General features: G+C 44.2%; 1 protein-coding gene across 1 annotated transcript in view; it reads left to right on the forward strand.

Moving 5' to 3' along the window:
• Positions 1-23,542, forward strand: part of LOC117506962 (G-protein coupled receptor 22) — a 131,089-nt gene that overhangs the window by 45,049 nt on the left and 62,498 nt on the right. The window lies entirely within an intron of this gene.

A 23,542-nucleotide genomic window follows, 5' to 3' on the forward strand; every position in this document is an offset into this window, starting at 1 on the left:
ATGTAAACCAACACGTTAATGTGATGTCTGTCGTGTGTTGGTGTTTACAGATAAATTTGCTTTTGTAAAATATTCAGTTTTTTTTATTTGTAAAAACAGGTATTTTTATGGAGCCCTGGAAGTGTCATCGCAAAATGTTTTGCATGTGGAGAGAATGTGCGCATGTTTTATGATGTTGTAAAACGTGCTTTACACTGTGCGAGATGATTTTTCATGCAGGAATTTTTTGGACCTAGTTCCAGGTTAATCTCGCGTCCTGCATCGTGTAGTGTACATGGAGTAACAAGCTGCGTTTAACATCTCAGGACCACCTCCTGATTGCCGATCGTATGGTCCAATGAAAATCAAACCTGTTTGATATTATTCTAGTCGGCCGTTGTGAGGGTATCCTGCTACTGAAAAGCTACAAGCATCCAACCGCTCGCACTGTGCCTGTGCAAACACCGCAGAGCTGTCTTGTAATGTTATTTTATTTTATTTTTTGCTGTTGTTTTGTTTTGTTTTTAAACTTCATTTGTAAAAAAAAAAAAAAAAAAAGCCATTTGCAAAGCCAAAAAGTTGATTTGACAATCATCTGATATAACTGGGGTCAAAATAAATAGAACACTGCTTAGTACTTTAGTACTGCTTAGTACAACCCCTGGCAAAAATTATGGAATCACCGGCCTCGGAGGATGTTCATTCAGTTGTTTAATTTTGTAGAAAAAAAGCAGATCACAGACATGACACAAAACTAAAGTCATTTCAAATGGCAACTTTCTGGCATTAAGAAACACTATAAGAAATCAGGAAAAAAAATTGTGGCAGTCAGTAACGGTTACTTTTTTAGACCAAGCAGAGGGAAAAAAAAATATGGACTCACTCAATTCTGAGGAATAAATTATGGAATCACCCTGTAAATTTTCATCCCCAAAAGTAACACCTGCATCAAATCAGATCTGCCCGTTAGTCTGCATCTAAAATGGAGTGATCACACCTTGGAGAGCTGTTGCACCAAGTGGACTGACATGAATCATGGCTCCAACATGAGAGATATCAATTGAAACAAAGGAGAAGATTATCAAACTCTTAAAAGAGGGTAAATCATCACGCAATGTTGCAAAAGATGTTGGTTGTTCACAGTCAGCTGTGTCTAAACTCTGGACCAAATACAAACAACATGGGAAGGTTGTTAAAGGCAAACATACTGGTAGACCAAGGAAGACATCAAAGCGTCAAGACGTTTGGTGCCATTCCAATGAGATTTATAAAGATGACTGCCTGAAGAGAACATGTAAATTTCCACAGTCATTGATGATATGTGGCTGCATGTCAGGTAAAGGCACTGGGGAGATGGCTGTCATTACATCATCAATAAATGCACAAGTTTACATTGATATTTTGGACACTTTTCTTATCCCATCAATTGAAAGGATGTTTGGGGATGATGAAATCATTTTTCAAGATGATAATGCATCTTGCCATAGAGCAAAAACTGTGAAAACTTTCCTTGCAAAAAGGCACATAGGGTCAATGTCATGGCCTGCAAATAGTCCAATCCAATTAAAAATCTTTGGTGGAAGTTGAAGAAAATGGTCCATGACAAGGCTCCAACCTGCAAAGCTGATCTGGCAACAGCAATCAGAGAAAGTTGGAGCCAGATTGATGAAGAGTACTGTTTGTCACTCATTAAGTCCATGCCTCAGAGACTGCAAGCTGCTATAAAAGCCAGAGGTGGTGCAACAAAATACTAGTGATGTGTTGGAGCGTTCTTTTGTTTTTCATGATTCCATAATTTTTTCCTCAGAATTGAGTGATTCCATATTTTTTTCCCTCTGCTTGGTCTAAAAAAGTAACCGTTACTGACTGCCACAATTTTTTTTTCCTGATTTCTTATAGTGTTTCTTAAAGCCAGAAAGTTGCCATTTGAAATGACTTTAGTTTTGTGTCATGTCTGTGATCTGCTTTTTTTCTACAAAATTAAACAACTGAATGAACATCCTCCGAGGCCGGTGATTCCATAATTTTTGCCAGGGGTTGTACTTAGGGCGAATACTGCCATGAACACTACTGGCCAGTAGATGGCAGTAGAGGCCCTGAAAACAAAATTCCAGCTAATCCCTGTCTGCTACATTTAAAATGCGTGGAATTTAACAAACGCAAACACAATAACAATGTCTATAAACCCAGAGAATATATTCACAAGAGTTTTAGGCACTAGAGTTTAATGCTGTTGTCCGTGGAGCCTGAACAGAGTGTCTGAAATGCATTTGTCCTGTCGTGAACGTACTGAGATTACATCATCCTACCCATAATGCACTGCTGGGCACAGCATGTGCTCACAAAACCTTAAAAATTAGCACATTACTTTAAAACTAAAACATATATCTGATATTTTCACTTTATAAAACGTCAGACATGACAGTAATTTTAAATAACTTTTCATAGAAGCAGCTCTCTTCTGTTAAAAGGGGGTATAACTGTCCATTTGTTACAAAACTTTTAACAGGTAGGTGCTGAACTTATTTTAAATTTTAAAAATGCTTGTCGCTGTTCAGCTTTGTTTACTTTGTTTATCGGTCAAAAGTTATCGGACAAAAATTAATCGGAGGATAATTGGTCCGATAATGATTTTTAAAGTTATCTAAAAAGATAATCCGATAATGAAAACATTATCTTCGATAATTATCTGTTATCGGATTATCGGAACTGTGCCCACCACTGGTTTTCTGTTTCACTCCCTCACTGGTTTGAGTTCCTTTCTAGTTTAGGTTATGTACGTCATTCTGGTTGTTGCTTAGTTTTCACTGTGATTTTGTTAAATTGCTTGTTTTCTTATTTTCTCAGTTTTCTGCAGTAACCTTAAGTGCACCTTTGCTTTTCAGTATGATTTTGTGAATCATTTTATTTTCACACTTTCTGTAGTTACTTTATGTGCACCTTTGCTCTCAGTTTAGCTTTTCTGTATTTTATGTTCTGCTCACCTCCAGATTCTGTTTAGTTCTGATCACCTTTTATTAGTTATCACATGACCTTTGACCCATCACTCACCATCCTCCATTTTGTTCAGTCAACTCCTCCTGTGCACTTGCTCCTCCTCCTTCCCCTGATTCAACACACCTATTCCTTAATCAGTTTGGTTATTTAAGCACTTCCTTGTTTGTCAGTCATTGCCGGTTCATTGTATACTCAACAAAAATATAAACGCAGCACTTTTGGTTTTGCTCCCATTTTGTATGAGATGAACTCAAAGATCTAAAACTTTTTCCACATACACATTATCACCATTTCCCTCAAATATTGTTCACAAACCAGTCTAAATCTGTGATAGTGAGCACTTCTCCTTTGCTGAGATAATCCATCCCACCTCACAGGTGTGCCATATCAAGATGCTGATTAGACACCATGATTAGTGCACAGGTGTGCCTTAGACTGCCCACAATAAAAGGCCACTCTGAAAGATGCAGTTTTGTTTTATTGGGGGGGGGGATACCAGTCAGTATCTGGTGTGACCACCATATGCCTCATGCAGTGCAACACATCTCCTTCGCATCATCCATGAAGAGAACACCTCTCCAACGTGCCAAATGCCAGCGAATGTGAGCATTTGCCCACTCAAGTCGGTTACGACGACGAACTGGAGTCAGGTTGAGACCCTGATGAGGACGACGAGCATGCAGATGAGCTTCCCTGAGACGGTTTCTGACAGTTTGTGCAGAAATTCTTTGGTTATGCAAACCGATTGTTTCAGCAGCTGTCCGAGTGGCTGGTCTCAGACGATCTTGGAGGTGAACATGCTGGATGTGGAGGTCCTGGGCTGGTGTGGTTACACGTGGTCTGCGGTTGTGAGGCTGGTTGGATGTACTGCCAAATTCTCTGAAACGCCTTTGGAGACGGCTTATGGTAGAGAAATGAACATTCAATACACGAGCAACAGCTCTGGTTGACATTCCTGCTGTCAGCATGCCAATTGCACGCTCCCTCAAATCTTGCGACATCTGTGGCATTGTGCTGTGTTGGGAAGGTGTCGTAGCACGGACCCACAACAGGGGGCGCAAATGAACGGACAATGAGTAAGCCAAAAGGTAACAATTTACTGTTGTGACAATACACAACTAAACGTACAGAAATTACAAAGTCAATGAACACCAGGTGACGTGTGGGCAGGCTCGAAGATAGAAGACCCCGACGAGAGAGAGACCGCGTCCCACACGGCCTCCACCACCAACGGCCTGAAGAACACCGGAGCCGCCAAGTCCCGAATCCCCAGGTGACCTCTGTCTTCGGCTGTCGACCCTGGTACTGCTGGCAGAAAGCAGAGAAAAGATGAATGAGTGTAAATCCTTACACTCCGTGGTCTATAGTCTGTACACAGTTAGGAGGAGAACCTCCACCTCCGAATCACACACTCGTGCAGCTCCTAGTGTGACCACTTATCTGTAGCGCGGTTGTTGTCGTCACGCTCCACGCCACTTCCCAGATAAGGGTGAACACCACAGGATACCGGCTGCAACAGAAGTTCTGAATCCCACACAACGTGTTAATCAGCAGAGAGATTACCTCACGGTAGTCGATTTCTCGGCGAGGAGGTGGAGTCACGATCCGGCTTTTAAGATGGTGATGATGATGATGAACGAGTGACAGCTGGTGCAGGGGATGAATGACAGCTGTCACTTCTTCAGGGTCCGGCGCCCTCTCGTGCTTGGAGCCCGCACTCCAAGCAGGGCGCCCTCTGGTGGTGGTGGGCCAGCAGTACCTCCTCTTCAGCGGCCCACATAACAGTGCTGTGTGATAAAACTGCATCTTTCAGAGTGGCCTTTTATTGTGGGCAGTCTAAGGCACACCTGTGCACTAATCATGGTGTCTAATCAGCATCTTGATATGGCACACCTGTGAGGTGGGATGGATTATCTCAGCAAAGGAGAAGTGCTCACTATCACAGATTTAGACTGGTTTGTGAACAATATTTGAGGGAAATGGTGATATTGTGTATGTGGAAAAAGTTTTAGATCTTTGAGTTCATCTCATACAAAATGGGAGCAAAACCAAAAGTGTTGCGTTTATATTTTTGTTGAGTCCTGTGTAAGCTCCTCGCCCAGGTTCCTGTATATCCTTATGTGTAAGTACTGTTTCTGGTGTTTTCTCCAGTTTTTGACTTTTTGCATTTCTGGCTCTGGTTTTTGATTTTTCACTTTGCAGCCTTTGTTGTATTTTTGCTGCACTGTATGTATGGAATATTTTGGGACTGTTAAACACCTTTTGCACCTTTTTGGAACTATGTCACAATAAATCACCTTGGTTGATATTATCCTTTGTGTCCACGCTGCCTCCATTTTTTGGTTGCAATTGAACTCTGCAATCAAACCTTAACAGAATTAACAGGCCAATCAGCAACCCTGCAGACAGCTTTCCAAACTTGCTGGCATTTAAAGCTTTTGGAGAAAAATTTTGACTCCTTTTATTTGTTATCACTGTTGTGACACTCCCGGTAAGAAGCAAGACTTTCTAAATCAAACCTGGGATTTATTAGATTCTAATGGGTGGGCTTTTGACCTCTTCCCAGAACTTTTTTCCTTGAAGAGGCTGTTTGACCAAAAGCAGCTTCCTGTATGGGCTGGGGACCCAGAAAATTATTTTTGGTCACATGGTTATGAACGTGCCATTGTGGATGGCTATAGGGAGCCCTCCAGTTCCTCGCTCCTGGAAGGTCAACCATTTTCTAAAAGGGCCCTATCTGCAAAGAAAGAAAAGATATGACTCTTTGGATAAAGCCTGGGACTTGGTGGAGGGTAATCCCTGGGTATTTGAGTACTTTATGACTTGGATTCTCTCTTTGAGGCAGACAAGCTTCCGGATTGGTTTTGGGTTCCGGAGACTCATCTGCCTGCTATTTCCTCAAAGCCTAAGTTCGATACTGAGGATGACTTTTTGTCAGATGCGGAGGGGGACTGCATATTGGATCCAGTAGAGGACTCCGAGGCTCTGGATCTTCGTAACACTGCCGAGGTATTTTTTCCAGATCAGGGACTTGTATTTGAATTATTTAGATTGCACTAATCCTTTAGAGCAAGACACTATCCTGCAATCTGTTGAGAACATAACCCAGGCTGAACCAGACATTGTGACCGCCTACCCTGACCTTCACCACATTCGGACTCTATTCATTCAATGACAGGTCCCTGCATACATAGATGATCCTATGGACTTTTTATACTCACCTGATCCCCAGGTCTCGCAGGACTCAGTAGCAAAAACCTCCCTGGGGACCACCACTTGGACTCCCACCACTGGTACAACTTCCAAGCCACTTTCCTTAACCTTCCCTGCCTACCTTTTGCCTTCCCCCTCGACTGACACACATATTGAAATGACATCAATGCGCACACCACATGCCTCCACGATGCAGCCATTAGACATGACACACATGACCCCAGAACCAAACCTGGCCTCTAGACGCTCACTTTCTTCTCCCATCTCTGTTACGTCACACCCACGTTTGATAGCCTCTCAGACTGATACTCAGACTAGTATGACAGAGACATCACCTTCCTTCATTCCACATATCTCCACCTCATTTGTACATGGCACTACATCATACAGCGCAACACAATCATACATCAGTGCACCACCCACACAACTATATCCCATAACTGGCCCGACTGCTATGCAGAATTTGATCACATCACTCCAGAACACCGTAGCCAGTTCAGTCACTGCTGTCAGTCACCTCGCCCACATGCCAGTTCTCCACACTCCATCACTGGCTCTACCATGATAACACCTCCCCCACAGCTGGCACCCTACTCACCTCCACATCTTCCATCTCCTCGATCGCCTCCTGCAGTTCCGGTGTTGCTGGGACCCTAGACACCACCACTTGCTATGGGGTCCCTCCAAGGCAAGGAAGGACCAGCCCGGAAGAAGAAGAAATGCCGAGCTGCGTCCGGCATCAGAAACCACAGTTTCTGTCTTCAGAGGTGGTCACGGCTCTCCAGCTGCCTCCTCCATTAGAGGTGGCAACTCAGGTAGTTCCTGAACTAACTATGACTTTGTGTTCCAGCTTGAGAGGGGTCACAGAGCGCCCCGCTCCTGATTTTCTTCAGCTGCAGGCAAATAAGGCACCTCCTGAACAGCCAGTCACCGCTGTCCTGAAGGAGTCAGCTGGTTACAAGTCCAGAGGCATTTGTGCTCCTATAGAGCCGTCCGCCACTGGGCTCAGGGACTTTGAGAACCCTGATGACCCACCATCTGCCATGCCAGGTGTCGTCATGGCGTCAACAACCTCATCTCCTGGAGAAGGCTTCAGTGGGGTGCAGTCCGCTCCTTCTTGTCCTGATGTCGATGAGTCCATGAGTGGTGTGGCCGCCTCTCAGCTCCAGCAGTGGAGCTCCTTGTCCCTGGTGCTCCCACTTCTGGCTCTTCTCTGGTCCCCGATGGTTGGGGTTGTCGCTCGCCTGCAGCAACTCTGGACTCTTGTAAAGCCGTTCGGCCAACTGTCTGCAGCCAAAGTGGAGCCCACGGTGACATCTAGCAGTCCGGCCATGGATGATGAGGATCCCTCGGTGCCTGTCCAGGAGGCCCTCTCATGCACTGATGGTGAGCCTCCTCATGGTTATGGGGTGGATGCAGAGACATCTAACAGGTGTCAGTTATGTTTCAGTGCATCATCCGGCAATCCACCTGTGGCCGAGTTCCAATGCAGTGAGTTGGCCTGCTCATCAAGGGACTACAGCCACCCACCTGATGCCAATGTGGACCCTGGAGGGTCGGACAGTCTCGATTCAGCTTCCACTCTGGACCATCGAGGGCTGCATGGCTCCAACCCCATCTCCACCATGGACCCCGAAGGATCGCATGGTCCCGAGTCAGCTTCTGCGGTGGATCCTGGAGAGTTGCATGGCTCCACCTTCGTCTCTACCATGGACCCTGATGGTTCGCATACTCGCCCACCTGACGCAGTCTTCCGTTCCAACTGGCGGCGTGGTCATCCTCCAGAAGGCATGGGATACTTCGGTCGACTGCTGGTTTCTGCCGTCAGCCCTGGTTGGGCACACAATTGGTCGAGGAGTATGGACTTGGTCTCCTGCTGGCCACCCGGGCACCCACCGGACCCAACTCAGACCTTCTGGCAGCTGCAGTGTCGTCCACCAGGGTGTTGTGTTGGTTTCTGTCTTTGGGATTTTGTTTTTGCTTTCGGTTCCGGTTTTGTTGCATTTTTTCCCGTTCGGTTTTGGGGGGGTTCTTTTGTTTGAGGGGGGGTACTGTTGTGATTTGCCCCTGTTAGTGCACTTTAAGTGTTTATTTGTGATGGTTTTGTGTGCTGTTCTCATGTCCTGTCTTAATTTTCTGTTACAGTCCCTCACTGGTTTGAGTTCCTCTCTAGTTTTGGTTATGTACTTCATTCTGGTTGTTTAGTTTTCACTGTGATTTTTGTCAAATTGTTTGTTCTTATTTTCTGTTTTCTGCAGTAACCTTAAGTGCACCTTTTGCTTTTCGGTATGATTTTGTGAATCATTTTATTTTCACACTTTCTGTAGTTACTTTATGTGCACCTTTGCTCCCGGTTTAGCTTTTCTGTATTCTATGTTCTGCTTACCTGCAGATTCTGTTTAGTTCTGATCACCTTTTATTAGTTATCACATGACCTTTGACCCATCACTCACCATCCTCCATTTTGTTCAGTCAACTCCTCCTGTGCACTTGCTCCTCCTCCTTCCCCTGATTCAACACACCTGTTCCTTAATCAGTTTGGTTATTTAAGCACTTCCTTGTTTGTCAGTCATTGCCGGTTTATTGTACACTCAACAAAAATATGAACGCAACAGTTTTGGTTTTGCTCCCATTTTGTATGAGATGAACTCAAAGATCTAAAAATTTTTCCACATACACAATATCACCATTTCCCTCAAACCAGTCTAAATCTGTGACAATGAGCACTTCTCCTTTGCTGAGATAATCCATCCCACCTCACAGGTGTGCCATATCAAGATGCTGATTAGACACCATGATTAGTGCACAGGTGTGCCTTAGACTGCCCACAATAAAAGGCCACTCTGAAAGGTGCAGTTTTATCACACAGCACAATGCCACAGATGTCGCAAGATTTGAGGGAGCGTGCAATTGGCATGCTGACAGCAGGAATGTCAACCAGAGCTGTTGCTCGTGTATTGAATGTTCATTTCTCTACCATAAGCCGTCTCCAAAGGCGTTTCAGAGAATTTGGCAGTACATCCAACCAGCCTCACAACCGCAGACCACGTGTAACCACACCAGCCCAGGACCTCCACATCCAGCATGTTCACCTCCAAGATCGTCTGAGACCAGCCACTCGGACAGCTGCTGAAACAATTGGTTTGCATAACCAAAGAATTTCTGCACAAACTGTCAGAAACCGTCTCAGGGAAGCTCATCTGCATGCTCGTCATCCTCATCGGGGTCTCGACCTGACTCCAGTTCGTCGTCGTAACCGACTTGAGTGGGCAAATGCTCACATTCGCTGGCGTTTGGCACGTTGGAGAGGTGTTTTCTTCACGGATGAATCCCGGTTCACACTGTTCATGGTTTGATGTGGTTGCGAGCTCTTGCTTGCCTCTACTGGTGGTTGGCTCTCACTGCGGTATTGTATCACTTCCTGTTCCGGAGCACATCGGTGTTTTGCTGTATCTGTTAGCTGTTTAATCTGCGCAGTTAGATTGATCTAGTTAACTAGATAACGATTTGTTTCACAGTGTAATCTTCATGTGCCTTAACTAAAGCACTCCCTCTGCTGAATCACCTCTAAATTATTTACACATTATTCACTTTGTGTGTTTTTAGGAATCCGCTAGCTTAGTGCAGCTACTAGCTCTTAGCTGGTTTAGCATGGCGGCTTCTCCTGTCTCTCCTGCACTTTTCTGCTCTGGGTGTGAAATGTTTAGTTATTCCTCGGCCTCCTTTAGCAGTAATGGTACTTGTAATAAGTGTAGCTTATTCATAGCTTTGGAGGCCAGGCTGGGCGAATTGGAGACTCGGCTCCGCACCGTGGAAAATTCTACAGCTAGCCAGGCCCCTGTAGTCGGTGCGGACCAAGGTAGCTTAGCCGCCGTTAGTTTCCCTCTGGCAGATCCCGAGCAGCCAGGAAAGCAGGCCGACTGGGTGACTGTGAGGAGGAAGCGTAGTTCTAAACAGAAGCCCCGTGTACACCGCCAACCCATTCACATTTCTAACCGTTTTCCCCCACTCGACGACACACCCGCCGAGGATCAAACTCTGGTTATTGGCGACTCTGTTTTGAGAAATGTGAAGTTAGCAACACCAGCAACCATAGTCAAATGTCTTCCGGGGACCAGAGCAGGCGACATTGAAGGAAATTTGAAACTGCTGGCTAAGGCTAAGCGTAAATTTGGTAAGATTGTAATTCACGTCGGCAGTAATGACACCCGGTTACGCCAATTGGAGGTCACTAAAATTAACATTGAATCGTGTGTAACTTTGCAAAAACAATGTCGGACTCTGTAGTTTTCTCTGGGCCCCTCCCCAATCGGACCGGGAGTGACATGTTTAGCCGCATGTTCTCCTTGAATTGCTGGCTGTCTGAGTGGTGTCCAAAAAATGAGGTGGGCTTCATAGATAATTGGCAAAGCTTCTAGGGAAAACCTGGTCTTGTTAGGAGAGACGGCATCCATCCCACTTTGGATGGAGCAGCTCTCATTTCTAGAAATCTGGCCAATTTTCTTAAATCCTCCAAACCGTGACTATCCAGGGTTGGGACCAGGAAGCAGAGTTGTAGTCTTACACACCTCTCTGCAGCTTCTCTCCCCCTGCCATCCCCTCATTACCCCATCCCCGTAGAGACGGTGCCTGCTCCCAGACCACCAATAACCAGCAAAAATCTATTTAAGCATAAAAATTCAAAAAGAAAAAATAATATAGCACCTTCAACTGCACCACAGACTAAAACAGTTAAATGTGGTCTATTAAACATTAGGTCTCTCTCTTCTAAGTCCCTGTTAGTAAATGATATAATAATTGATCAACATATTGATTTATTCTGCCTTACAGAAACCTGGTTACAGCAGGATGAATATGTTAGTTTAAATGAGTCAACACCCCCGAGTCACACTAACTGCCAGAACGCTCGTAGCACGGGCCGAGGCGGAGGATTAGCAGCAATCTTCCATTCCAGCTTATTAATTAATCAAAAACCCAGACAGAGCTTTAATTCATTTGAAAGCTTGACTCTTAGTCTTGTCCATCCAAATTGGAAGTCCCAAAAACCAGTTTATTTGTTGTTATCTATCGTCCTCCTGGTCATTACTGTGAGTTTCTCTGTGAATTTTCAGAACTTTTGTCTGACTTAGTGCTTAGCTCAGATAAGATAATTATAGTGTGCGATTTTAACATCCACACAGATGCTGAGAATGACAGCCTCAACACTGCATTTAATCTATTATTAGACTCAGTTGGCTTTGCTCAAAATGTAAATGAGTCCACCCACCACTTTAATCATATCTTAGATCTTGTTCTGACTTATGGTATAGAAATTGAAGACTTAACAGTATTCCCTGAAAACTCCCTTCTGTCTGATCATTTCTTAATAACATTTACATTTACTCTGATGGACTACCCAGCAGTGGGGAATAAGTTTCATTGCACTAGAAGTCTTTCAGAAAGCGCTTTAACTAGGTTTAAGGATATGATTCCTTCTTTATGTTCTCTAATGCCATATACCAACACAGTGCAGAGTAGCTACCTAACTCTGTAAGTGAGATAGAGTATCTCGTCAATAGTTTTACATCCTCATTGAAGACAACTTTGGATGCTGTAGCTCCTCTGAAAAAGAGAGCTTTAAATCAGAAGTGCCTGACTCCGTGGTATAATTCACACACTCGCAGCTTAAAGCAGATAACCCGTAAGTTGGAGAGGAAATGGCATCTCACTAATTTAGAAGATCTTCAATTAGCCTGGAAAAAGAGTCTGTTGCTCTATAAAAAAAGCCCTCCGTAAAGCTAGGACATCTTACTACTCATCACTAATTGAAGAAAATAAGAACAACCCTAGGTTTCTTTTCAGCACTGTAGCCAGGCTGACAAAGAGTCAGAGCTCTATTAAACCGAGTATTCCTTTAACTTTAACTAGTAATGACTTCATGACTTTCTTTGCTAATAAAATTTTAACTATTAGAGAAAAAATTACTCATAACCATCCCAAAGACGTATCGTTATCTTTGGCTGCTTTCAGTGATGCCAGTATTTGGTTAGACTCTTTCTCTCAGATTGTTCTGTCTGAGTTATTTTCATTAGTTACTTCCTCCAAACCATCAACATGTCTACCAGGCTGCTCAAGGAAGCCCTACCATTAATTAATGCTTCGATCTTAAATATGATCAATCTGTCTTTATTAGTTGGCTATGTACCACAGGCTTTTAAGGTGGCAGTAATTAAACCATTACTTAAAAAGCCATCACTTGACCCAACTATCTTAGCTAATTATAGGCCAATCTCCAACCTTCCTTTTCTCTCAAAAATTCTTGAAAGGGTAGTTGTAAAACAGCTAACTGATCATCTGCAGAGGAATGGTCTATTTGAAGAGTTTCAGTCAGGTTTTAGAATTCATCATAGCACAGAAACAGCATTAGTGAAGGTTACAAATGATCTTCTTATGGCCTCAGACAGTGGACTCATCTCTGTACTTGTTTTGTTAGACCTCAGTGCTGCTTTTGATACTGTTGACCATAAACTTTTATTACAGAGATTAGAGCATGCCATAGGTATTAAAGGCACTGCGCTGCGGTGGTTTGAATCATATTTATCTAATAGATTACAATTTGTTCATGTAAATGGGGAATCTTCTTCACAGACTAAGGTTAATTATGGAGTTCCACAAGGTTCTGTGCTAGGACCAATTTTATTCACTTTATACATGCTTCCCTTAGGCAGTATTATTAGACGGCATTGCTTAAATTTTCATTGTTACGCAGATGATACCCAGCTTTATCTATCCATGAAGCCAGAGGACACACACCAATTAGCTAAACTGCAGGATTGTCTTACAGACATAAAGACATGGATGACCTCTAATTTCCTGCTTTTAAACTCAGATAAAACTGAAGTTATTGTACTTGGCCCCACAAATCTTAAAAACATGGTGTCTAACCAGATCCTTACTCTGGATGGCATTACCCTGACCTCTAGTAATACTGTGAGAAATCTTGGAGTCATTTTTGATCAGGATATGTCACTCAATGCGCATATTAAACAAATATGTAGGACTGCTTTTTTGCATTTACGCAATATCTCTAAAATTAGAAAGGTCTTGTCTCAGAGTGATGCTGAAAACTAATTCATGCATTTATTTCCTCTAGGCTGGACTAGTGTAATTCATTATTATCAGGTTGTCCTAAAAGTTCCCTGAAAAGCCTTCAGTTAATTCAAAATGCTGCAGCTAGAGTACTAACGGGGACTAGAAGGAGAGGGCATATCTCACCCATATTGGCCTCTCTTCATTGGCTTCCTGTTAATTCTAGAATAGAATTTAAAATTCTTCTTCTTACTTATAAGGTTTTGAATAATCAGGTCCCATCTTATCTTAGGGACCTCGTAGTACCATATCACACCAATAGAGCGCTTCGCTCTCAGACTGCAGGCTTACTTGTAGTTCCTAGGGTTTGTAAGAGTAGAATGGGAGGCAGAGCCTTCAGCTTTCAGGCTCCTCTCCTGTGGAACCAGCTCCCAATTCAGATCAGGGAGACAGACACCCTCTCTACTTTTAAGATTAGGCTTAAAACTTTCCTTTTTGCTAAAGCTTATAGTTAGGGCTGGATCAGGTGACCCCGAACCATCCCTTAGTTATGCTGCTATAGACTTAGACTGCTGGGGGGGTTCCCATAATGCACTGAGTGTTTCTTTCTCTTTTTGCTCTGTATGCACCACTCTGCATTTAATTATTAGTGATTGATCTCTGCTCCCCTCCACAGCATGTCTTTTTCCTGGTTGTCTCCCTCAGCCCCAACCAGTTCCAGCAGAAGACTGCCCCTCCCTGAGCCTGGTTCTGCTGGAGGTTTCTTCCTGTTAAAAGGGAGTTTTTCCTTCCCACTGTCGCCAAGTGCTTGCTCACAGGGGGTCGTTTTGACCGTTGGGGTTTTTACGTAATTATTGTATGGCTTTTGCCTTACAATATAAAGCGCCTTGGGGCAACTGTTTGTTGTGATTTGGCGCTATATAAATAAAATTGATTGAGTGATTGTTCAGGGCAGATGGCAGACAGCGTGTGTGGCGTCATGCGGGTGAGCGGTTTTCTGATGTCAGTGTTGTGGATCGAGTGGCCCATGGTGGCGGTGGGGTTATGGTATGGGCAGGCGTCTGTTATGGACGAAGAACACAGGTGCATTTTATTGATGGCATTTTGAATGCACAGAGATACCGAGACGAGATCCTGAGGCCCATTGTTGTGCCATACATCCAAGATCATCACCTCATGTTGCAGCAGGATAATGCACGGCCCCATGTTGCAAGGATCTATACACAATTCTTGGAAGCTGAAAATGTCCCAGTTCTTGCATGGCCGGCATACTCACCGGACATGTCACCCATTGAGCATGTTTGGGATGCTCTGGACTGGCGTATACGACAGAGTGTACCAGTTCCTGCCAATATCCAGCAACTTCGCACAGCCATTGAAGAGGTGTGGACCAACATTCCACAGGCCTCAATTGACAACCTGATCAACTCTATGCGAAGGAGATGTGTTGCACTGCATGAGGCAAATGGTGGTCACACCAGATACTGACTGGTATCCCCCCCAATAAAACAAAACTGCACCTTTCAGAGTGGCCTTTTATTGTGGACAGTCTAAGGCACACCTGTGCACTAATCATGGTGTCTAATCAGCATCTTGATATGGCACACCTGTGAGGTGGGATGGGTTATCTCAGCAAAGAAGTGCTCACTATCACAGATTTAGACTGGTTTGTGAACAATATTTGAGGGAAATGGTGATATTGTGTATGTGGAAAAAGTTTTAGATCTTTGAGTTCATCTCATACAAAATGGGAGCAAAACCAAAAGTGTTGCGTTTATATTTTGTTGAGTGTTATGTCTCCTGTGTAAGCTCCTCACCCAGGTTCCTGTATATCCTTATGTGTAAGTACTGTTTCTGGTGTTTTCTCCAGTTTTTGACTTTTTCCATTTCTGGCTCTGGTTTTTGATTTTTCACTTTGCAGCCTTTGTTGTATTTTTGCTGCACTGTATGTATGGAATATTTTGGGACTGTTAAACACCTTTTGCACCTTTTTGGAACTATGTCACAATAAATCACCTTGGTTGATATTGTAAAGCAGTTAAGCTGTTAATAAGCCTATAAGCATGCTGTTCTATTTTGTTTTAATCTTTCCAAGCCTAGGTTGGGTCAGTGAATGCAGCATCACTATCTAAGTAACGTTTTACCATTGCGAGATTTGTTATTCAGTTCTCTTCGTTGTATGGCGCTCGTGGCTCACTGCATGGACACTGCTAAAACGCGGTTTGTGCCAGAGCTAGAGGCCAAAACAACACAGGTATTATCCAGTTGATCATCAGCTGTGATTGTACACTAACCTGTTGCCCGGAGCCAAGTAAAGTTTGCAGAAGAAGATCCTTTGTCGTGTGAATCACTGTACCCACGCACCTCCGACGCACCGGAAGGAAAAACACGACAATATTATCCTTTGTGTCCACGCTGCCTGCATTTTTTTGGTTGCAACCAAACCTTAACACTTCGTGCAAAGTGCGCCCATATAGTTGAACAATGCACAGAGACACTATCTGCAGCAAGATCATGTAGGTCTTTGGAGCAGGTCTGTGGGTTGACTATGACTATTCTCACCATCCTTCGCTTCAGCTTATCTGAAATCTGATTTCAAAAACATTCATTTAGAACTTCAGCTACTGGAATTGTCAATTTAGAGACCTTGCATTGTACTGGCATTTACTCCAACGGCCATCTTGAAATGCAAATTAGGTGATAAGAATTTTTTTTTATAGCAAGGAAAGTAAAATATTCAAAATCAGCACCATAGAATTGCCCTGGAAAGTCCATTTATTCCATTTGCCTGTTTATATAGATTCGAATAGCTTTTCCATGAAACCCATCCCAAACAAAGCTGAAAATTGAGCCAGTCAGGTACCCAACTTCAAATCAATATTGTGAAGTTGTGTCTACCTTTAGGTTTGTAAGACTTGCATTTTTGAAATTCTCACAGTTTTCTGTATAAGAACCATCCCCTGAACCTTTTGAGCTCAAAAACATAAATAAAACCCCCACATCTCTGGGATTATACCTTTTTCTTCTCTCTGTCTTTCCCACCACCACGGTCCTCCCTTTACTTGTCTGAAGCAGCTCAGCAGCTTCTTAAGCACACAAGATGTCAGGCACCTCATGTGGAAATCTGTCCTTCATTCTATCTGCATGCAAGCAGGGAACGCGTGCAGAGATGTGGGTCGATAGTGGGCGGCTGAGTGGGCGGGTGGCAGGAATGACACAGCATCGCAAAAATATCCTCAACTATGAAACCCTTCAGCTCACTTATCTGTTTCAGTGCACTCCATATGATATTATTTATAGACTGTACGTATGTATATCTTATCACGTCTGTTTATGTATCACACCCTGTATGAGCCCTCATCATTCGGACCCAGAGTAATACAGATCCATAGGGCTTTAGGCCCTTTTAGTAGGAGTTGAAAACTCAAATGGACACTGTCGGTGGTCATTTAGAGATGAATTATTGAGTGTTCAAGATTCACCAAATTCAGAATGAACTATGTTTGTGTTGGAATTCTTGAAACTGTCCTGACCAGCCATCACTGAGCTGGTGGTGTTGCTGGCACACATAGGATGCTTTGCTGGGAGCCTGCCAGGGATGCTGCTGTGTGACCCATCGCCACTTGCTTTAATGCTGCCCGATGAATTGAAAGGGAAAATTAAGCTTTTCATCGATTGTCTCACTGCAGATATCAGGAAGACGTAAGACAAGCATGAGTCAGCGTGCCGCATTCCCCATTGTCCTCTTTCCCCCATTGTACTCCCTCACTGTCCCGCAGAGTCAATTCAAACAACAAAAGCTTCTTTCAAGACTCACCATGTTGAATTGACATTTAGGAACTATTAGGAATACGTAGATCCACAGTGTCTCTACTGATAGCAGCGCCAGTAATCCACAACACAATGGTCACTTCCATATTTGTGCAACTGTAGTGAGGAAAACATAATCTCACAGATGTTTTTGTAGCATCTAAAAACAAACAAACCAGCATCTTCTTATCTTCATTAACATTTCTAAAACACAATGATACATCACACTTATTATTATTTTTTTGATGTTGCTGATACACACACAGTTTTTAAAATTTGTGATTACTATTTTGTTACTGATGACAGCCACTATTTTGTTATTGATACACCACAATTTTTATTGGTGTTACATCACTAGTTCTTTTATTACAAATCACAACCATTGGCACATTGCTAGTTTGTTGTTGCTGAAACACTGCTATTGTTTTATCATGCCTGCATCTTTATATGCTGATGCAACACAATTTTTAATATTGTTGATACACCATATTTTTTGTCATTGCTCATAACCACTATTTTGTTGTTGATGATATTTCATTATTTTTTATTTCTGATATAGTTATTTTTTTGCTGATGTTCCAAAATTTTGTTGTTGCTCTTAACCACTATTTGTTATTGATGACAAGACCATTATCTGTGTTATTTGTGATACACTGTTTTGCTGTTGTTGTTGTTTGTCTTATTGCACCCACCAAGGATGTAATAAATAACCTGTGTTTATTTCCGTCTGTCTGTCTGTTAGCAGGATTACGTCAAAACTACTGCACGGATTTTGATGAAATTTCACCACAGATAGATATTAGGCCATGAAAGAACCCATTAACTTTTGCTGTTTGATCTGGATCCGGATCTGGATTCTAGATCAAGTTTCACGTTATGTATATAGGCTTTGAAGGATTACATCAAAACTACTTCCCAGATTCTCACCAAATTTGCAACACAGATAGATATCAGAGAATGGAAGACTCCACTGAATTTTTAAGGGATCCAGATCCAAATCCAGATTCTGGATCAAGATTTCCCTTTATATAGGCTTTGAAGGATTACATCAAAACTACTTCACAGATTTTGACAAAATTTTTAGCACAGATACATATTAGGCCATGGAAGGCATCATCAAATTTTGGAGGTGATCTGGATCCGAATCTGAATTCTGGATCAAGATTTCACTGTATATAGGCTTTGAAGGATTACGTGAAAACTAAGGGCCCCTTCACACATAGCGAATGTGTCGAATTGCGCATGAAGTGCGCAGGAATTGTATGCAAACCGTAAAATTGTAGCTGCCTCGAAAGGCCTGGTCCCACTGGGGAGAGGATTAATTGCGCATGAATTGAGTATACAAATTTTGGGCGTTCGTTGTTGTCCGCAACAAAATTGGCCAAAAATGACAAATTTCTCAGTATGAATTATGGATATTTACCAATTATAGCGAATATATGACGAACAATCAAGGATGTATAACGCATGTATTGAGGAAACGGATCGGGCACATTGCAATTATCACGGAAGTATTATGGTTGTATTGCGAATGCATTGCGCACGTGTTGCACAAACAGTGGTTGTATTGCACTTGTGCGGCATCTCCATTGCGGTAATAACAGAAGCGCACTCAGGCTTTCCGGCATCACTATTCACACCAACACCACAGCCTCTGGAGCAATTGCTGGACTTGGACAGGTTGACTGGTATGTTTTTGGATGGCAGCAACTATCACACTACGTCTTGGGGATCCGTAACTACATCTGTATGTCTCCACAGCTGGACTGGCAATGACTGGCAGGTATGTCAATTTCTGCCACATTTGTATAGTACTTTGGGTTTACGTGAAGTGTTTGTTATGCATTCGCAAATTGTCCGCAAATCAGATGCAAAGCAGATGTAATACAAACGCTTTATTCATGGCCAGTCTGTAGCATTCGCTACAACTTATTTTACTTTGTGATGTGGCTGTGCTAGGAAATATATAAAACACCTTTCACCTTTGCGCCGGGCTGCAGCGGCCGGACACAGTGCAACTCGTCCATGTCTTTGTTGATTTCAGGAATTTCTCCACATTGATTATAGGCCAGTGATGGTAGGCAGTGGTAAAGTTTGCTGATACAGCTATTTTTGTTATTTATAATACATGCTAGTTTGTTATTGCTGAGGTGCCAGTAGTTTGTCTTTCTCATACACATTTTTAATGCTAGCACACCACAAGTTGAATTGTTGTTGATGCACCATCATTTTTCATTCATCATTTCTCCGGGCAACTATTTTGTTACTGATAATACACCTTTATTTTTGTTATCACTGACTAGTCACTAGTTTTTTCTGATACACCCGGTTTTTGTCATTGCTCATAACCATAATTTTTTGTTGTCTTCATGCATGTATAAATCAAAAACTCATTTTTTGTGCAGCCTGTTTGTCTCAGATGCAAAGTGAAAGAGAGTGTCTGATAGTTTCCAAAAACTTACAGAGCAGAGCAGCAGGACTACAGATTAAAATAAGATATGTTGGCAACACAACTAACTTGCAATTGCTGGACTTGGACAGGTTGATTGGTATGTTTTTGGATGGCAGCAACTATCACATTACGTCTTTGGGGATCCATAACTACATCTGTACGTCTCCACAGCTGGACTGGCAATGACTGGCAAGTATGTCGATTTCTCACATTATAGTACTTTGGGTTTAAGCGAAGTGTTTGTTATGCATTCGCAAATTGTCCACAAAGCATGTAATACAAACACTTTGTTCATGGCCAGTCTGTATGCATTCGCTACAACTTATTTTAGTTTGTGATGTGGACGTGATAGGAAATATAAAACATCTTTCGCCTTGTGCCAGGCTGCAGCGGCCGGACACAGCGCACCTCGTCCATGTCTTTGTTGATTTCAGGAATTTCTCCACATTGATTATAGGCCAGTGATGGTAGGGCAGTGGTAAAGTTTCTGTCTGGTAATCAAAGCTGCCAGGTTTGAATCCCATGAGTGACATTTTTTTACCAGGGTTATTTAACTGCGGGGTTCTGTATTGTGTCCCCTTTTGTGTATTATTTATATCAACCCAGTGATATTCACTAATTATACAGCTGAATTTTATTTAACTGTTCTCTATATCAGCGGCGTGATGTGGTGCAGGTGCTCTCACTGTGTTTCTGCTCGAAAGACACCGCTGCATGCACGAACCATCGCACTGGGATCATGCACGTCTGCCCGTCGCCGAGATATTTTTGTGGTTTGCTCATAGGAGCTGTTTTGCTGTGAGTTACCCAGATTTGCACTTATTCATACTTTGTGTGAAGGGGCCCTAATTCACGGATGCTCACCAATTTGCACTGCAGATAGATATTAGGGCATGGAAGACTCCACTGAATTTTGGAGGTGATCTGGATTCTGGATCAAGATTTCATTTTATATAGGCTTTGAAGGATTTCTTCAAAAGTACTTCACAGTTTCTCACCAAATTTGCACCACAGGTAGAGATTAGGGTGTCACGATTTTGGCCGGCGCGGGCGTCAATTCAGTTTTCCTCTTTCTTTTTACCTTCACATGCCCCAGCTTTGATTTATTAGTTGTTTATTTTTCATCATGATTTATTCTGTTGTCACTTTTTATGTTAGACATTGTGCAGTTCCGTTATAGTTCTGTTCAGTTGGATTGTGTTTTCATTGTTTTTCCTTTAACTTTCATCTGTTTATTTTGCAATTCTCATTTCGGTTGTTTTCTGTTGTACTTTTATGTCAGGTTTTGCTTTCTGTTCCTGTTTAGTCTGTTCCTGTTTAGTTTTGCTTTAGTATTGATTTCCTGATCAGTCATGCAGTTTCCTTTTGTTCTCATGTAGTTTCTTTGGTTCTCATGCTCATGTTTGATTTCAGTTCCTGTTATAGTAGTTTTATATTCTGTGTTAGCTCTGTTCTCAGTTTGCCCTCACATCCTTCTTATTATGTTCACTCCACAGCACTGCACCTGCTATTGTTTTTGTCTCACACTTTGATTCTGTCCGCTCTGTGTTTTCTTTCACTCTCACTCTTGGCACCTGCTCACGCATCTCTGTATCCTATATCACTTTACTTTGTGCACTCTCTTCCTCCCCATCTTGCACAGTGTTTAATCTTTGTTCACTAGCCACGCCCCCTTTATAGATTGTTCCTCATGTGCACCATGTTAATTCCTGCCTTATTTAAACACCTCCCAGCCATCACTTCCCTGCCAGTTTGTCATCCTGTTTTGCCTAGCCGTGTGTTTTGAAATGTTTTTTGACTACGCCTTTCACGCCTTTCACCTCATCCCTGATGTCAGTGGTTGCTCGTGCCTCAGAACCCTGCTTGAATATGACTGCGTTTTTGCCTGACCCTGTTTGTACCTCTGCTCCGCTGCTTGATCACCTGTGTACCATACCTCAGCCTGAAATAAAGACAACGACTTCTTTTACACATGAAACTGATCTGGGAGTCTGCATTGCGGTTCCAACCGCTTCGGGTGCCTGGCACCCGCTCGCCTTGTCATAGGGCTTGAAAGACTCCATTAAATTTTGGAGGTGGTCCGGATCCGGATTGGTGGACGTCAGAAATCTCAGATTGCTCTTGTTCCTATTGCTATTGTTGTTGTTGCTGATACTGTTGTGAAGGTGTCGTAGCACGGACCCACAACAGGGGGCGCAAATGAACGGACAATGAGTAAGCCAAAAAGTAACAATTTAATGTTGTGTAAATTCACAGAATTTGCACAGTCAGTTAACACCAGATGACGTGTGGGCAGGCTCGAAGATAGAAGACCCCCGACGAGAGAGAAGCCGCGTCCCACACAGCTTCCACCACCAACGGCCTGAAGAACACCGGAGCCGCCAAGTCCCGAGTCCCCAGGTGGCCTCTGTCTTCGGCTGTCGACCCTGGTACTGCTGGCAGAAAGCAGAGATAAGATGTATGAGTGTGAGGCCGCACACTCAGTAATCCACAGTCCAAACACAGTTAGGAGGGAGCACCTCCACCTCCAATCACACACACGTGCAGCTCCTGGTCAACCACTTATCTGGGTTGGGGTGTGAGGCGAAGCCGTCGCTGTCACACCAAACGCCAATCCTCCAGATAAGGCAACACTCCAGGAAAACGGCTGCAATAGAAGTTCAGGTTATTACACACAAAGTGTCTGTCAGCAGAGAAATTACCTTTCCAATGGTAGTCGATTTCTCGGCGGGGAGGTGGAGTTGCAGTCCGGCTTATGTACTGGTGTAGATGAGTGACAGCTGGTGCGATGAGTGACAGCTGTCACTTCCTCTGGGCTGGCGCCCTCTCGTGCTTGGAGCCCGCACTCCAAGCAGGACACCCTCTGGTGGTGGTGGGCCAGCAGTAACTCATCTTCAGCGGCCCACATAACAGGACTCCCCCCCAACGGGCGCCTCCTGGCCCGACCTGGCTTGTCCGGGTGTCTTTTGTAGAAATCGGCCAGGAGGGCCGGGTCCAGGATGAAGCTCCTCTTCACCCAGGAGCGTTCTTCAGGTCCATACCCCCCCAGTCCACCAGATATTGGAACCCCGGCCCTTACGATGGACGTCCAGGCCGCCTGCGGACTGTCCAAGCAGGCTCCCCGTCGATGAGCCGGGCAGGAGGCGGCGTAGGTCCCGGAGCACAGAGGGGCGAGGTGTGGTGTGGCTTCAGACGGGAAACATGAAAAACAGGGTGAATCCGCAGTGAAGCCGGGAGTTGGAGCTTCACTGCGGCCGGGTTGATGACCTTGAGGATCGGAAGGGACCAATGAACCTGTCTTTCAGTTTTGGGGAGTCAACACAAAGAGGGATGTCCTTGGTCGAGAGCCACACCTCCTGCCCGGGCTGGTATGTGGGGGCCGGGGAACACCGGCGGTCCGCATGGGTCTTGGCCCTCGTCCGGGCCTTAACAGGGCAGAGCGGGCGGTCCGCCACACCCGGCGGCACCTCCTGAGGTGGGCCTGGACCGAGGGCACACCGACCTCTCCCTCCACCAGCGGGAACAATGGGGGCTGGTACCCCAAACATGCTTCAAAAGGGGAGAGGCCGGTAGCAGACGAGACTTGGCTGTTATGGGCATACTCGATCCAGGCCATGGTGACTCCAGGCCACCGGGTGCGCAGAGGTGACGCAGCGAAGGGCCTGTTCCAACTCCTGGTTAGCCCGCTCTGCCTGGCCGTTTGTCTGGGGGTGGTACCCGGACGAGAGACTCACGGTCCCCCAGCTCCTTACAGAAACTCTTCCACACCGCGAAGAGAACTGGGGACCACGATCTGATACAATGTCCGATGGTATCCCATGCAGCCGCATGACGTGGTGGACCAGGAGGTCTGCCGTCTCCTGGGCCGTCGGGAGCTTCAGGAGGGCCACTATCGTGAGAATAACGGTGTTGCCCTGGGACGCGGGAGGCCCATGATGAAGTCCAGGCCGATGTGAGACCAGGGGCGATGAGGCACCGGCAGGGTTGGAGGAGTCCCGAGGTCCTCCGATGGTCTGCCTTGCC

This window comes from Thalassophryne amazonica, chromosome 3 (genome assembly GCF_902500255.1).
Source record: "Thalassophryne amazonica chromosome 3, fThaAma1.1, whole genome shotgun sequence".
Taxonomy (NCBI): domain Eukaryota; kingdom Metazoa; phylum Chordata; class Actinopteri; order Batrachoidiformes; family Batrachoididae; genus Thalassophryne; species Thalassophryne amazonica.